Source organism: Halictus rubicundus, unplaced genomic scaffold (assembly GCF_050948215.1).
Source record: "Halictus rubicundus isolate RS-2024b unplaced genomic scaffold, iyHalRubi1_principal scaffold0889, whole genome shotgun sequence".
Lineage (NCBI taxonomy): Eukaryota > Metazoa > Arthropoda > Insecta > Hymenoptera > Halictidae > Halictus > Halictus rubicundus.
This window is the reverse complement of record NW_027489430.1, coordinates 30,001-39,551: the sequence shown is the minus strand read 5'-3', so window position 1 is coordinate 39,551 and position 9,551 is coordinate 30,001.

Below are 9,551 nucleotides of genomic sequence, written 5' to 3'. Positions count from 1 at the left end.
TTTCCTCTTAGCGGTGGGACTTAGAAAAATTTTCGTCGAACGTCCGACGGAGTAGCACATCCGTCCATTATTTGCTAATAACTCGATAAATAATAATTGTAGCGAGTTTGGTGTTATGATATATATTGTTAGAAACCGTCTATATTACAGTGATATCACGTCGAAAATCGTCTAGGACCGATACGGAAAAAGTTTCCTCTTAGCGGTGGGACTTAGAAAAATTTCCAGAGTTTTGTCGACGGAGTAGCACATCCGTCCATTATTTGCTAATAACTCGATAAATAATAATTGTAGCGAGTTTGGTGTTATGATATATATTGTTAGAAACCGTCTATATTACAGTGATATCACGTCGAAAATCGTCTAGGACCGATAGGGAAAAAGTTTCCTCTTGGCGGTGGGACTTAGAAAAATTTTCGTCGAACGTCCGACGGAGTAGCACATCCGTCCATTATTTGCTAATAACTCGATAAATAATAATTGTAGCGAGTTTGGTGTTATGATATATATTGTTAGAAACCGTCTATATTACAGTGATATCACGTCGAAAATCGTCTAGGACCGATACGGAAAAAGTTTCCTCTTGGCGGTGGGACTTAGAAAAATTTTCGTCGAACGTCCGACGGAGTAGCACATCCGTCCATTATTTGCTAATAACTCGATAAATAATAATTGTAGCGAGTTTGGTGTTATGATATATATTGTTAGAAACCGTCTATATTACAGTGATATCACGTCGAAAATCGTCTAGGACCGATACGGAAAAAGTTTCCTCTTGGCGGTGGGACTTAGAAAAATTTCCAGAGTTTTGTCGACGGAGTAGCACATCCGTCCATTATTTGCTAATAACTCGATAAATAATAATTGTAGCGAGTTTGGTGTTATGATATATATTGTTAGAAACCGTCTATATTACAGTGATATCACGTCGAAAATCGTCTAGGACCGATAGGGAAAAAGTTTCCTCTTGGCGGTGGGACTTAGAAAAATTTTCGTCGAACGTCCGACGGAGTAGCACATCCGTCCATTATTTGCTAATAACTCGATAAATAATAATTGTAGCGAGTTTGGTGTTATGATATATATTGTTAGAAACCGTCTATATTACAGTGATATCACGTCGAAAATCGTCTAGGACCGATAGGGAAAAAGTTTCCTCTTGGCGGTGGGACTTAGAAAAATTTTCGTCGAACGTCCGACGGAGTAGCACATCCGTCCATTATTTGCTAATAACTCGATAAATAATAATTGTAGCGAGTTTGGTGTTATGATATATATTGTTAGAAACCGTCTATATTACAGTGATATCACGTCGAAAATCGTCTAGGACCGATACGGAAAAAGTTTCCTCTTAGCGGTGGGACTTAGAAAAATTTCCAGAGTTTTGTCGACGGAGTAGCACATCCGTCCATTATTTGCTAATAACTCGATAAATAATAATTGTAGCGAGTTTGGTGTTATGATACATATTGTTAGAAACCGTCTATATTACAGTGATATCACGTCGAAAATCGTCTAGGACCGATACGGAAAAAGTTTCCTCTTAGCGGTGGGACTTAGAAAAATTTTCGTCGAACGTCCGACGGAGTAGCACATCCGTCCATTATTTGCTAATAACTCGATAAATAATAATTGTAGCGAGTTTGGTGTTATGATATATATTGTTAGAAACCGTCTATATTACAGTGATATCACGTCGAAAATCGTCTAGGACCGATACGGAAAAAGTTTCCTCTTGGCGGTGGGACTTAGAAAAATTTCCAGAGTTTTGTCGACGGAGTAGCACATCCGTCCATTATTTGCTAATAACTCGATAAATAATAATTGTAGCGAGTTTGGTGTTATGATATATATTGTTAGAAACCGTCTATATTACAGTGATATCACGTCGAAAATCGTCTAGGACCGATAGGGAAAAAGTTTCCTCTTGGCGGTGGGACTTAGAAAAATTTTCGTCGAACGTCCGACGGAGTAGCACATCCGTCCATTATTTGCTAATAACTCGATAAATAATAATTGTAGCGAGTTTGGTGTTATGATATATATTGTTAGAAACCGTCTATATTACAGTGATATCACGTCGAAAATCGTCTAGGACCGATACGGAAAAAGTTTCCTCTTAGCGGTGGGACTTAGAAAAATTTTCGTCGAACGTCCGACGGAGTAGCACATCCGTCCATTATTTGCTAATAACTCGATAAATAATAATTGTAGCGAGTTTGGTGTTATGATATATATTGTTAGAAACCGTCTATATTACAGTGATATCACGTCGAAAATCGTCTAGGACCGATACGGAAAAAGTTTCCTCTTAGCGGTGGGACTTAGAAAAATTTCCAGAGTTTTGTCGACGGAGTAGCACATCCGTCCATTATTTGCTAATAACTCGATAAATAATAATTGTAGCGAGTTTGGTGTTATGATATATATTGTTAGAAACCGTCTATATTACAGTGATATCACGTCGAAAATCGTCTAGGACCGATAGGGAAAAAGTTTCCTCTTGGCGGTGGGACTTAGAAAAATTTTCGTCGAACGTCCGACGGAGTAGCACATCCGTCCATTATTTGCTAATAACTCGATAAATAATAATTGTAGCGAGTTTGGTGTTATGATATATATTGTTAGAAACCGTCTATATTACAGTGATATCACGTCGAAAATCGTCTAGGACCGATACGGAAAAAGTTTCCTCTTGGCGGTGGGACTTAGAAAAATTTTCGTCGAACGTCCGACGGAGTAGCACATCCGTCCATTATTTGCTAATAACTCGATAAATAATAATTGTAGCGAGTTTGGTGTTATGATATATATTGTTAGAAACCGTCTATATTACAGTGATATCACGTCGAAAATCGTCTAGGACCGATACGGAAAAAGTTTCCTCTTGGCGGTGGGACTTAGAAAAATTTCCAGAGTTTTGTCGACGGAGTAGCACATCCGTCCATTATTTGCTAATAACTCGATAAATAATAATTGTAGCGAGTTTGGTGTTATGATATATATTGTTAGAAACCGTCTATATTACAGTGATATCACGTCGAAAATCGTCTAGGACCGATAGGGAAAAAGTTTCCTCTTGGCGGTGGGACTTAGAAAAATTTTCGTCGAACGTCCGACGGAGTAGCACATCCGTCCATTATTTGCTAATAACTCGATAAATAATAATTGTAGCGAGTTTGGTGTTATGATATATATTGTTAGAAACCGTCTATATTACAGTGATATCACGTCGAAAATCGTCTAGGACCGATACGGAAAAAGTTTCCTCTTAGCGGTGGGACTTAGAAAAATTTCCAGAGTTTTGTCGACGGAGTAGCACATCCGTCCATTATTTGCTAATAACTCGATGAATAATAATTGTAGCGAGTTTGGTGTTATGATATATATTGTTAGAAACCGTCTATATTACAGTGATATCACGTCGAAAATCGTCTAGGACCGATAGGGAAAAAGTTTCCTCTTGGCGGTGGGACTTAGAAAAATTTTCGTCGAACGTCCGACGGAGTAGCACATCCGTCCATTATTTGCTAATAACTCGATAAATAATAATTGTAGCGAGTTTGGTGTTATGATATATATTGTTAGAAACCGTCTATATTACAGTGATATCACGTCGAAAATCGTCTAGGACCGATAGGGAAAAAGTTTCCTCTTGGCGGTGGGACTTAGAAAAATTTTCGTCGAACGTCCGACGGAGTAGCACATCCGTCCATTATTTGCTAATAACTCGATAAATAATAATTGTAGCGAGTTTGGTGTTATGATATATATTGTTAGAAACCGTCTATATTACAGTGATATCACGTCGAAAATCGTCTAGGACCGATAGGGAAAAAGTTTCCTCTTGGCGGTGGGACTTAGAAAAATTTCCAGAGTTTTGTCGACGGAGTAGCACATCCGTCCATTATTTGCTAATAACTCGATAAATAATAATTGTAGCGAGTTTGGTGTTATGATATATATTGTTAGAAACCGTCTATATTACAGTGATATCACGTCGAAAATCGTCTAGGACCGATACGGAAAAAGTTTCCTCTTAGCGGTGGGACTTAGAAAAATTTCCAGAGTTTTGTCGACGGAGTAGCACATCCGTCCATTATTTGCTAATAACTCGATAAATAATAATTGTAGCGAGTTTGGTGTTATGATATATATTGTTAGAAACCGTCTATATTACAGTGATATCACGTCGAAAATCGTCTAGGACCGATAGGGAAAAAGTTTCCTCTTGGCGGTGGGACTTAGAAAAATTTCCAGAGTTTTGTCGACGGAGTAGCACATCCGTCCATTATTTGCTAATAACTCGATAAATAATAATTGTAGCGAGTTTGGTGTTATGATATATATTGTTAGAAACCGTCTATATTACAGTGATATCACGTCGAAAATCGTCTAGGACCGATAGGGAAAAAGTTTCCTCTTGGCGGTGGGACTTAGAAAAATTTCCAGAGTTTTGTCGACGGAGTAGCACATCCGTCCATTATTTGCTAATAACTCGATAAATAATAATTGTAGCGAGTTTGGTGTTATGATATATATTGTTAGAAACCGTCTATATTACAGTGATATCACGTCGAAAATCGTCTAGGACCGATAGGGAAAAAGTTTCCTCTTGGCGGTGGGACTTAGAAAAATTTTCGTCGAACGTCCGACGGAGTAGCACATCCGTCCATTATTTGCTAATAACTCGATAAATAATAATTGTAGCGAGTTTGGTGTTATGATATATATTGTTAGAAACCGTCTATATTACAGTGATATCACGTCGAAAATCGTCTAGGACCGATACGGAAAAAGTTTCCTCTTAGCGGTGGGACTTAGAAAAATTTCCAGAGTTTTGTCGACGGAGTAGCACATCCGTCCATTATTTGCTAATAACTCGATAAATAATAATTGTAGCGAGTTTGGTGTTATGATATATATTGTTAGAAACCGTCTATATTACAGTGATATCACGTCGAAAATCGTCTAGGACCGATAGGGAAAAAGTTTCCTCTTGGCGGTGGGACTTAGAAAAATTTTCGTCGAACGTCCGACGAAGTAGCACATCCGTCCATTATTTGCTAATAACTCGATAAATAATAATTGTAGCGAGTTTGGTGTTATGATACATATTGTTAGAAACCGTCTATATTACAGTGATATCACGTCGAAAATCGTCTAGGACCGATAGGGAAAAAGTTTCCTCTTGGCGGTGGGACTTGGAAAAATTTTCGTCGAACGTCCGACGGAGTAGCACATCCGTCCATTATTTGCTAATAACTCGATAAATAATAATTGTAGCGAGTTTGGTGTTATGATATATATTGTTAGAAACCGTCTATATTACAGTGATATCACGTCGAAAATCGTCTAGGACCGATAGGGAAAAAGTTTCCTCTTGGCGGTGGGACTTAGAAAAATTTCCAGAGTTTTGTCGACGGAGTAGCACATCCGTCCATTATTTGCTAATAACTCGATAAATAATAATTGTAGCGAGTTTGGTGTTATGATATATATTGTTAGAAACCGTCTATATTACAGTGATATCACGTCGAAAATCGTCTAGGACCGATAGGGAAAAAGTTTCCTCTTGGCGGTGGGACTTAGAAAAATTTTCGTCGAACGTCCGACGGAGTAGCACATCCGTCCATTATTTGCTAATAACTCGATAAATAATAATTGTAGCGAGTTTGGTGTTATGATATATATTGTTAGAAACCGTCTATATTACAGTGATATCACGTCGAAAATCGTCTAGGACCGATACGGAAAAAGTTTCCTCTTGGCGGTGGGACTTAGAAAAATTTTCGTCGAACGTCCGACGGAGTAGCACATCCGTCCATTATTTGCTAATAACTCGATAAATAATAATTGTAGCGAGTTTGGTGTTATGATATATATTGTTAGAAACCGTCTATATTACAGTGATATCACGTCGAAAATCGTCTAGGACCGATACGGAAAAAGTTTCCTCTTAGCGGTGGGACTTAGAAAAATTTCCAGAGTTTTGTCGACGGAGTAGCACATCCGTCCATTATTTGCTAATAACTCGATAAATAATAATTGTAGCGAGTTTGGTGTTATGATATATATTGTTAGAAACCGTCTATATTACAGTGATATCACGTCGAAAATCGTCTAGGACCGATAGGGAAAAAGTTTCCTCTTGGCGGTGGGACTTAGAAAAATTTTCGTCGAACGTCCGACGGAGTAGCACATCCGTCCATTATTTGCTAATAACTCGATAAATAATAATTGTAGCGAGTTTGGTGTTATGATATATATTGTTAGAAACCGTCTATATTACAGTGATATCACGTCGAAAATCGTCTAGGACCGATAGGGAAAAAGTTTCCTCTTGGCGGTGGGACTTAGAAAAATTTTCGTCGAACGTCCGACGGAGTAGCACATCCGTCCATTATTTGCTAATAACTCGATAAATAATAATTGTAGCGAGTTTGGTGTTATGATATATATTGTTAGAAACCGTCTATATTACAGTGATATCACGTCGAAAATCGTCTAGGACCGATACGGAAAAAGTTTCCTCTTAGCGGTGGGACTTAGAAAAATTTCCAGAGTTTTGTCGACGGAGTAGCACATCCGTCCATTATTTGCTAATAACTCGATAAATAATAATTGTAGCGAGTTTGGTGTTATGATACATATTGTTAGAAACCGTCTATATTACAGTGATATCACGTCGAAAATCGTCTAGGACCGATACGGAAAAAGTTTCCTCTTAGCGGTGGGACTTAGAAAAATTTTCGTCGAACGTCCGACGGAGTAGCACATCCGTCCATTATTTGCTAATAACTCGATAAATAATAATTGTAGCGAGTTTGGTGTTATGATATATATTGTTAGAAACCGTCTATATTACAGTGATATCACGTCGAAAATCGTCTAGGACCGATACGGAAAAAGTTTCCTCTTGGCGGTGGGACTTAGAAAAATTTTCGTCGAACGTCCGACGGAGTAGCACATCCGTCCATTATTTGCTAATAACTCGATAAATAATAATTGTAGCGAGTTTGGTGTTATGATATATATTGTTAGAAACCGTCTATATTACAGTGATATCACGTCGAAAATCGTCTAGGACCGATACGGAAAAAGTTTCCTCTTAGCGGTGGGACTTAGAAAAATTTTCGTCGAACGTCCGACGGAGTAGCACATCCGTCCATTATTTGCTAATAACTCGATAAATAATAATTGTAGCGAGTTTGGTGTTATGATATATATTGTTAGAAACCGTCTATATTACAGTGATATCACGTCGAAAATCGTCTAGGACCGATACGGAAAAAGTTTCCTCTTAGCGGTGGGACTTAGAAAAATTTCCAGAGTTTTGTCGACGGAGTAGCACATCCGTCCATTATTTGCTAATAACTCGATAAATAATAATTGTAGCGAGTTTGGTGTTATGATATATATTGTTAGAAACCGTCTATATTACAGTGATATCACGTCGAAAATCGTCTAGGACCGATAGGGAAAAAGTTTCCTCTTGGCGGTGGGACTTAGAAAAATTTTCGTCGAACGTCCGACGGAGTAGCACATCCGTCCATTATTTGCTAATAACTCGATAAATAATAATTGTAGCGAGTTTGGTGTTATGATATATATTGTTAGAAACCGTCTATATTACAGTGATATCACGTCGAAAATCGTCTAGGACCGATACGGAAAAAGTTTCCTCTTGGCGGTGGGACTTAGAAAAATTTTCGTCGAACGTCCGACGGAGTAGCACATCCGTCCATTATTTGCTAATAACTCGATAAATAATAATTGTAGCGAGTTTGGTGTTATGATATATATTGTTAGAAACCGTCTATATTACAGTGATATCACGTCGAAAATCGTCTAGGACCGATACGGAAAAAGTTTCCTCTTGGCGGTGGGACTTAGAAAAATTTCCAGAGTTTTGTCGACGGAGTAGCACATCCGTCCATTATTTGCTAATAACTCGATAAATAATAATTGTAGCGAGTTTGGTGTTATGATATATATTGTTAGAAACCGTCTATATTACAGTGATATCACGTCGAAAATCGTCTAGGACCGATAGGGAAAAAGTTTCCTCTTGGCGGTGGGACTTAGAAAAATTTTCGTCGAACGTCCGACGGAGTAGCACATCCGTCCATTATTTGCTAATAACTCGATAAATAATAATTGTAGCGAGTTTGGTGTTATGATATATATTGTTAGAAACCGTCTATATTACAGTGATATCACGTCGAAAATCGTCTAGGACCGATACGGAAAAAGTTTCCTCTTAGCGGTGGGACTTAGAAAAATTTCCAGAGTTTTGTCGACGGAGTAGCACATCCGTCCATTATTTGCTAATAACTCGATGAATAATAATTGTAGCGAGTTTGGTGTTATGATATATATTGTTAGAAACCGTCTATATTACAGTGATATCACGTCGAAAATCGTCTAGGACCGATAGGGAAAAAGTTTCCTCTTGGCGGTGGGACTTAGAAAAATTTTCGTCGAACGTCCGACGGAGTAGCACATCCGTCCATTATTTGCTAATAACTCGAAGAATAATAATTGTAGCGAGTTTGGTGTTATGATATATATTGTTAGAAACCGTCTATATTACAGTGATATCACGTCGAAAATCGTCTAGGACCGATAGGGAAAAAGTTTCCTCTTGGCGGTGGGACTTAGAAAAATTTTCGTCGAACGTCCGACGGAGTAGCACATCCGTCCATTATTTGCTAATAACTCGATAAATAATAATTGTAGCGAGTTTGGTGTTATGATATATATTGTTAGAAACCGTCTATATTACAGTGATATCACGTCGAAAATCGTCTAGGACCGATACGGAAAAAGTTTCCTCTTAGCGGTGGGACTTAGAAAAATTTCCAGAGTTTTGTCGACGGAGTAGCACATCCGTCCATTATTTGCTAATAACTCGATGAATAATAATTGTAGCGAGTTTGGTGTTATGATATATATTGTTAGAAACCGTCTATATTACAGTGATATCACGTCGAAAATCGTCTAGGACCGATAGGGAAAAAGTTTCCTCTTGGCGGTGGGACTTAGAAAAATTTTCGTCGAACGTCCGACGGAGTAGCACATCCGTCCATTATTTGCTAATAACTCGATAAATAATAATTGTAGCGAGTTTGGTGTTATGATATATATTGTTAGAAACCGTCTATATTACAGTGATATCACGTCGAAAATCGTCTAGGACCGATACGGAAAAAGTTTCCTCTTAGCGGTGGGACTTAGAAAAATTTCCAGAGTTTTGTCGACGGAGTAGCACATCCGTCCATTATTTGCTAATAACTCGATAAATAATAATTGTAGCGAGTTTGGTGTTATGATATATATTGTTAGAAACCGTCTATATTACAGTGATATCACGTCGAAAATCGTCTAGGACCGATAGGGAAAAAGTTTCCTCTTGGCGGTGGGACTTAGAAAAATTTCCAGAGTTTTGTCGACGGAGTAGCACATCCGTCCATTATTTGCTAATAACTCGATAAATAATAATTGTAGCGAGTTTGGTGTTATGATATATATTGCTAGAAATCGTCTAT